At 40.8% G+C, this 8,001-nt stretch overlaps 1 pseudogene across 1 annotated transcript in view; it reads left to right on the top strand.

The window, feature by feature from the left end:
- Positions 1-525: 525 nt before the first annotated feature.
- LOC112850041 (tubulin alpha-1A chain-like) overlaps positions 526-8,001 on the top strand; it is a 36,347-nt pseudogene continuing 28,871 nt past the window's right edge. Inside the window, exon 1 of the transcript XR_015239937.1 lies at positions 526-667. The product of XR_015239937.1 is annotated as a tubulin alpha-1A chain-like (transcript). The remainder of the gene's footprint in view (positions 668-8,001) is intronic.

Genomic DNA, 8,001 nt, shown 5'->3' with positions numbered 1-8,001 from the left:
GAAATTAATGAATGTCTGTATATTCTGAAATTACCACCAGAAAGATACATTTTGATCCTCAGAGATGGCCCTTTGGATATAATTGAGACTTCAGACCTAGATGAATTATACCCCAGAACATTTGAAAAAAAATATCTGCTTATAACTAGATGAAATGACCTTAATAGACATGGGTAGCAGTGTCTGATATATATCACATTCTCAAAAATTGTTTCATTCCTCACTTTGCATTTGTAGAAATTTTGTCTAAATCACTGTATGATTGGGAAAACATGTATACTTTCACAAAAAAAAGCTACAGAGGTTATAAGATATAGCTATTGATAGATAGCTATCTTTGCCATCAATTAATGACAAAATTTTAGTGTAAATTGACAAAGGAGTGGTTTAGGTCATTTTAGAGTACAGTGATCATTGGGAGCTAGCCTTGGTATAGGCAAGGCAACCTGGTCCTAGGCTGTCTGGTCTTTTGCCCCAACTTTTTAATATTTATTTTTTCTATCTTTGCCTTTTCCCATAGTCCAGCAAGTTGATTTGTGGTGGGAATTTAGGACCGTGTGGTATCAGTTCAACCTTCAGAGTGGCATGAGACTAAAGGTCAGCACATGGGAAGTCATTCATGTCTATGTGACAAAGCCCAATAAAAACTCTGGACACCAAGGCTCAGGTGAGTTTCTCTCATTGGTGATAACCCACGTGTATTGTTACACATGATTGCCAAGAGAGTTTAGTGCAGTCCATTTGTAATAAACTGTAGTCTGAGTATAATAGCTTTCAGTGAGTTGGTGGGTCCATAAAGTGAATTATGAAACCTGATGGTGGTCTCAGGGACCACTGAGCTTTTAATTGGTGTCAGAAGTGAGGCCAGTCTTGGGGACTTCTCTAACTCCAGCAACTGGCCATTCACTTGTGTGTGGAAAAAAAAACTTATAATGGCCTTGGGGGTCCTAAATATAACCTCTGCCTACCTGTCCTGTCTTGTTTTGTATCACTTTCTGCCTCACACATTACCCACAACCACATTGTCCCTTTGTTTCTCAGGTGTGGCCATAGCTTCTTTGCATGCACTATTTTTTTTTTTTTTTTTGGTTGTATTACTTACAAAGTATACAGCCTGTATACTTACAGGGTTGATTATTTTATTAAGGTCTTATTTAAACATGTTATCCCTTCCAAGATGCTTTCCCCGATTACTCACACTAAAATAGCTTCATTTACTCACTACTCCAGCATTTATCACTTTTTGCCATGATCTTATTCATTTGACTACTTGTTTATCTGTCTTCCTCTATAGAAAGCAAAAAAAACTTGTCTATTTTGTCATTGTTGTGTGCAAGTGCCTGGGATGGCAACAAGTGCATTTTGGGCATTTATGAAATATTTGTTAAATAGAGTAATAAAATGTATTTCCTTTAAAAAATAGAAAAAGCAAGCTGGAGGATCAGAATACTATTATAAGCCATAGTATATTTTATATTAAAAGATATTTAACAAACTATCTTTCAGTATCTTTGCATCCAAGCATAACTAGTCGAGAGTTGATGAATAAATCTGTTTTCACTGTTGGTGTACATTGACGTTTTCTTTAGCATTTTAATTAATGAATTGACAGAACATATGTATTATCTCTTTGTGTGCATATATATAAAGTTTTATATATATACACACACACACACACACACACACACACACACACATACATAGTTATATGTAATATAGAGAGAATTTTCAAATAAGACAAACTTGAGATTCAGACAATTAAAATTTGAAAAGATTAGACCAGGTAGGAAAATTGAACAGAGACTTTTAAACATGAAATTGAATTAGGATAAATTTAAATTATTGCCCTCAGTTTAAAATATAAGGCTAAGGAAAGATCTTAGAAGCCCCTATTCTATGGGAAATAGCTCAGGAAACTGAAGATGTTAAAGTTGAAAAAGTGAAGGTTTAAGGAGATGTGATAATTTGTCTTCTAAATACCACAAATTATTTAGACAATTTGTATCTAAAGACTATCACGTACAACAGGGATTAGATTTATTTTGGATAATCCTACAGCTACAAATGAAACCAGGACTTGGAATTTTCAAGCAAAGGTAGATTTGGGTAAGGGAAAATGTTCTAGCAGAGCTGTTTACAGTGTAAATGGGCAGCTTGAGAAGTGTTGACTTCCCCTGTTGCCATTTAAAGTGGTTAAACATGATCTGAGTGGCTGTATACTAGGTAGATTTATGGGAAGCTGAACTGCATACTTTTTAAAGACTGCAATAGGTCTCAGACTCTCATGGTTTAAAAAAATCTAAGGACCCGTTTCTAGGACCTTGGAGAATCCAAGGACGAGATCTTTAAGACAACATGATATGGCAGGGTCAATGATAGCAGATTTAGTAAGGGATAGACATTCTGGCCACAAATTCTTTGAAACTTCTCTCATCACTAAGTGAGCCTGAATGACTCACTTTAATTGGTACAATGCAGTAGAAAGGATCTGCATAATTTGTGAGGCTAGGTTAGAAAGGCTGGTACAGCTTTCACTTGATATTCCCTTGGGATGCTCACCCTTGGAACCCAGTCTGTGCTCAAGTCCAGAATTATACCTATTGAGTGACTTTCCTAAAGCATTTAACTCTCCCTCATTTAGCAGTCACACGGCGAGACCACATGTAAATATTCCAGGCACGTCTCCAGCTAAGGACCCAGCTGAAAGCCAGCATCAACTAACAGATAGGTGAGTGAGTAAGCAAGTCTTCAGATGGGTCTATCACCTAGTCTTTGAGCCCCCCAGGTGGTGCTGCATGGAACAGAGATGAGATGTCGCCATTGATCCCTGCCAAAATTGCAGGATTTTTGAGTGTTTTAGCCATTTTACCTTTGGTGAGGCATGGTGAGGTGAGGTCAGAGGCAGATCAAGAGAAAGAGGCCAGAGAGAATTTTACATGCTTGTTAAACCTGCAGTTCCCTGGGGGGGGGGGGGGGGGGGGGGGGGACATGGCATGTTGTGCCGAGTCCCTCGGGGAAGCACCAGGTTTCATCACAAGTTAGAGGGAAGAGAGAACAGTGAGAATGTGGCTTTCTTGGGATTTCTGTGGGAAGAAAAGGGCAAGGCAGGACAAGCAGGCTGAAGATTGGCTGATTTGAATAACACCAGCAGGTTATGGGGCATGGGGCTATCCCTGCTTGTCTGGTACCTGGCCCTAGGGTGATTATGCCAGGCTCAGAGTGGCCCGGAGTGTGAGACCCAGATGAAGGAGGTGCTTGGAGTGTGGATTTCATCAGCTGCTCAAGAAAAGAACTGACCAGCCTCTAGCTAGGGCCTTCAAACTGGGTCAAGATAGAATTTATAAAGCTGTATTACAGATAGAATTTATAAAACTGTATTGCTGTGAGCAAAATAAATGTTGACATTGTTTTAAGCCACTAAATTTTGGATAGTTTATTATAGAACAGTAGATCATTGGACTACTTTGACTATTGGTAATTGCAAAAGCCCACAATATGGAAAGTCTGTTGAGTTCTTCTGGATTCTAGGAGAGTGTAATATCTTCTCTTGGCTTCTAGGGCCTTTTATAGAACCCAGAAGGGTCTCTCTGATCTGGAGTTCAGATTTACTGACTTACTGGGTCAGAATATGGGCCATAAAACCTGCCCCCAGACTTGTTTCTGTGGCCCTTGTGAAACCCAGAGGGTGTGATTTTCTACAGGGAGTCCCAGAGCAGCAATGAGAGAGGTACTTTCTGGGTTTCAGGACAAAAGGAAGTCTATCTTGGTTTACTCTGTGGATGAATGTATCTGTCACAGTTTGGATTCCCCTCAATTTATTCCCCTTTGTTTGGGAAATGATCCCAGAAAGCAATAGACAGGAAATGGGAGAGTTAGAAAGAGAAAGATCCAGTAGAAGGGGGTGTTATCAAGGTTATTGTAGGAAACAAAGACTTGATTTCCCTGGGAGCTTCTGAAAAGCATACCTCTTAAAGATATCCTCCCATAGGGTAGGATTCAGAGATATTTATCCAACCTTCTCGTTTCCCCTTGGGTTGAGGGCTGTGTCCGAGAGCAAGCTCTGGACTGTACTTGCACATGGGCTGAGCAAGCTTCTGTGGCATCAGAAAAGGCGTTTTGGCAGAAAGCAGAGATGACTGACATGTCTTGACTTGGGGCACCGTCACCCTGAGGGTAGTCTATGTTTACGTAGGTTTCAGCTGAGACTGAAATTCAACATGTTGAAGACAATATGCTCTGGGACACTAGGCGTGTCTACCACAAAATCAGAAGAGGAAACTATACTGGAATTGGAGTCAAAGGTCTGCTTTCAAGCTCGCACTTATACTAGTTCCCAGCATTTAACTCCCAGCTTTAGTTTTCTCATATAGAAGATGAAGATAATATTATGAGGGCATATGCTGTGTGGAGGTTATGGAGCCAAGCCCAGTGTACCATTAGGAGAAGTGAACTGGCTGGCAGCCAGGGGATTTCAGGAGGAAGTCTCTAAAATCCATGGAGACTAGGGTTTTCCCTGTCCTGATAATGGTGTCTTCTTCCAAGGCAAGATTTGTTAACCAAATTAATGAAGACTGATGTACAAACCAGCAGGAAAATTTATGTATGTATGTATGTATGTATGTATCTGTCAATCTATCTATCTATCTATCTTTATTAATTTTGAGAGAGACAGAGACAGAATGAGCACAGGAGGGGCAGAGAGAGAGAGGGAGAATCCCAAGCAGGCTCCACACTGCAGGGCTCGAACTCACAAAACTGTTAGATCATGACCTGAGCTGATACCAGGTCATGAGTTGGACGCTCAACCAACTCAGCCACCCAGGCGCCTCATGAATTTATTAATTTGAGTGAGAAAGGTGAAGATCACCAGGGATGGACAGTAGTATTCCTTGGTTAGGGCATATTGTCTTTGTAGGCCAACTATTTTGGAAGTACAGTCAACGTCAGAACGTTATGTGGGAATAGGATTCAAATAAAGGTAGGGGGTTTCATGGTTTGAATTTTGAAGCACCAGGGAAAGGGTAGCTTTATGTATCCTTTTCTATAATAGGGTTATTAGCTTCTCTGCCTTGTCATTATGAATGACCCAGCCATTGGCAGGTATCTTCAAACTTGTCTTATGTATGTCTGGGATTCAGTTGACTTTATAAATCAACTTTGCATATCTCCATCACAATGCATTTTATTGATTTTGTGCAGCTCTCAGAGGGCAACTTTTTTTTTTTTTTTTAAACCAAACTCTTCAGGGGGAATTCATCCTCTATGCTGCCTGGCAGGTTTTTGTACAGTTTAGGTGACATTGTTAAACTGATAAACGTTGTGTGTGTTACTCTTTCACCTTATTAAGTCATGGAACCCAGTGGGCAGTAATGGACTCTGGCAAGTGGAGGAAAGAGTTCGGTAATCAGTGCAATAGAAAAGTACTTTTTAACATCCCTACTTTGGTGGGAAACCTAAAGGACTTTTGCAATCACGAATAGAAGAGCTTATGTTATTTCAGCTTTTTCAGTAGCCAAATGCTGTGTTTAAACCTAGATCCCTGTTGATCAAATTATACATTGATCTTAAAAGCATTGTGAAAGACTTTATAAGGAATTGTCAAGTCCAGTAAAAGGGGAAAGAAAACATTTATAAGTTTGGGCTTTTTGCACATAAAATATACTTTTTTAAAAAGCTACATTTGAAAGAAATAGCACTAATCTGGGAATCAGAAGCCTGGAGCACTTGCCTTGCTCTGCCAAGCAGAAAGCTGAGACTTTGGCCAACTACCTCTCTGGGATCCCAATTTCTGCAGTTGTAAAGAGAGGACAAGATTAGTTAATTCTATTCATATTTCAGCTCTCAAACGTTTTTGATACACCTAATTAGGGAGTCTTGGGAGGTGGGCAGTAGGAGCCAGATAACTTTTAAAAGAGTGACTATTTGGCAGGGAAGGGAGAGGGGAGAAGAGCTTCAAGTTTTTGTAGAAGGGAAATCACTGACAGTCCAGGAAGTTACAGTCTAACATTTTCAATTTGCCAGCACTAAATGGTAGAGAAAATACTTAGGGAAAAGTCCATAGGAAGTCCCTCATAATGGCGAGCAACCATCCTAGTTTTCCTGGAAGTGAGTTCATCAGAAAGCAGGACTTTCATTGTTAAATAGGGGAAAGACATGGGCAGCAGGGGATGAGCTGGTCTCCTTCCTCCTAACATGCATTCTATACTTGTCCTAGTCAGTTCGGGCTGCTGTCCTGAAAATACCACAGACTGAGTAGTTTAAGCAACAGACATTTTTTTCTCATGGTTTCAGAGGCTGGGAACTCCAAGGTCAAGGCACCTGCAGATATAGTGTCTGGTGACTGCCTGCTTCCTAGTTAATGGATGGCCGTCCTCTGGCTGTGTCTTTATATGATGGAACAGTGAGGGAGCTCTCTGGGGTCTCTTTTATGTGGGCACTGATCCCATTCATCAGGGTGCCACCCTCATGACTTAATCATTTCTTTTAATTTTTTTTTAATTTTTTTTAACACTTTATTTATTTTTGAGACAGGGAGAGACAGAGCATGAACAGGGGAGGGTCAGAGAGAGGGAGACACAGAATCTGAAACAGGCTCCAGGCTCTGAGCTGGCAGCACAGAGCCCGACGCGGGGCTCGAACTCACGGACCGTGAGATCATGACCTGAGCCGAAGTCGGCCGCTTAACCGACTGAGCCACCCAGGCGCCCCATGACTTAATCATTTCTTGAAGACCACACTTCCTAATACCATCACATTGGGGCATAGGTGTCAGTGATGAATTTTGGGGTGGGGGGAGGGGACACAAACATTCAGTCTACAGCAGTATTATTTCAGTATAGGCTTCAGTTGTGCCTGTATTAATGGCAGCCAGCTGGTTGCGATATTTGCCACTAATTAACTTCAAATTCTACAAATGGTGTTTCTAAAATGCACCATTTAAGTGATGACTGCCGTTTGAATGTCATAGGCAGGGGCATGTGCAGAAAAGGAGGCAGATTAAGAGGTAAGAGGACAGAAACACTCCCTCCCCCCACGCCCCCCAGTGTTACATACCCAATTATTTGTTCATTCATGTCTTTGGTATTACTGAGTACTTCCTCTGTGTGAAGCACAGTGCCAGTTGCTGGGAACGAAAACAAATGAATAAAAAAACAGATAATAGAACAGGAACATCTTTCTCATGAAATTTATTTTAATCTACCTTCTTGTTATTAAACTTGTCTTCCCGTTCCTCCTCCAGAGCGCTGTCCTATAAGCGCCTCATTCATCTTGGTACTGAGCCCAGAGCCTAGTACTTGGTAGGCACTCAACAAATATTTGTTGAATTGAATTTCTATTATCCCCTTTGCTCTTTCTGCTTTAAAAAAAAAGCCCCTCTTTTCCCTTTTTTTTGTCTCAAAGGATTCCACTAATATTTTTTTTCTAGGACCTAAAGCACTCGGCAAACATTTTCCAAGATCTTTACAGCCTGTCTCTGAAATAGATAAGAAGTACCCTGATAGCAATTGTACCCATCACTGGCTATGGTCTCTCTTGGTTCTCTTATATGCTATTACTGATGGTTCATTTGAGCTTCCACAGCGGGTCAAGACACAGTTTAATAGTGCTCATGGCTCATTTTGGGCATCTGCAGGGTAGTAGTCTCAGGAAATATGTGGGCTTCAAAGGTACTTATTGGAGGCAAATTCAGATCAAAGCAAACAGCACAGTAAATTTGCCAAGTGTAGGCCTCGTGTTCCACAGCACAGGGCCTATAAAGGTCTCCCGAGGACATAAGCCAGCAAGAGCCACCTGGTGTTGTAATTTTCCAGTCCTTCTGGAGACTTAGGTGAGGTCACTGCTGTTGATTCCATTTTGGAGTTTGGCAGCAGGAAGGGATCTTGGGATTTAACTTTGTCCGAGTGTCACTACGTTGAAAATAGGACAAAATAGGAAGACATTTATGACAAGGCTATTTGCTTTTTGCATAATGTCTGGAATTGAAGAACTAAAAATATTACT

Source organism: Puma concolor, chromosome C2 (assembly GCF_028749965.1).
Source record: "Puma concolor isolate L17-30 chromosome C2, mPumCon1.1.hap2, whole genome shotgun sequence".
Classification (NCBI taxonomy): Eukaryota; Metazoa; Chordata; class Mammalia; order Carnivora; family Felidae; genus Puma; species Puma concolor.
The sequence above is the reverse complement of the archived record's forward strand: the minus strand, read 5'-3'. Positions and strand labels throughout refer to the sequence as shown.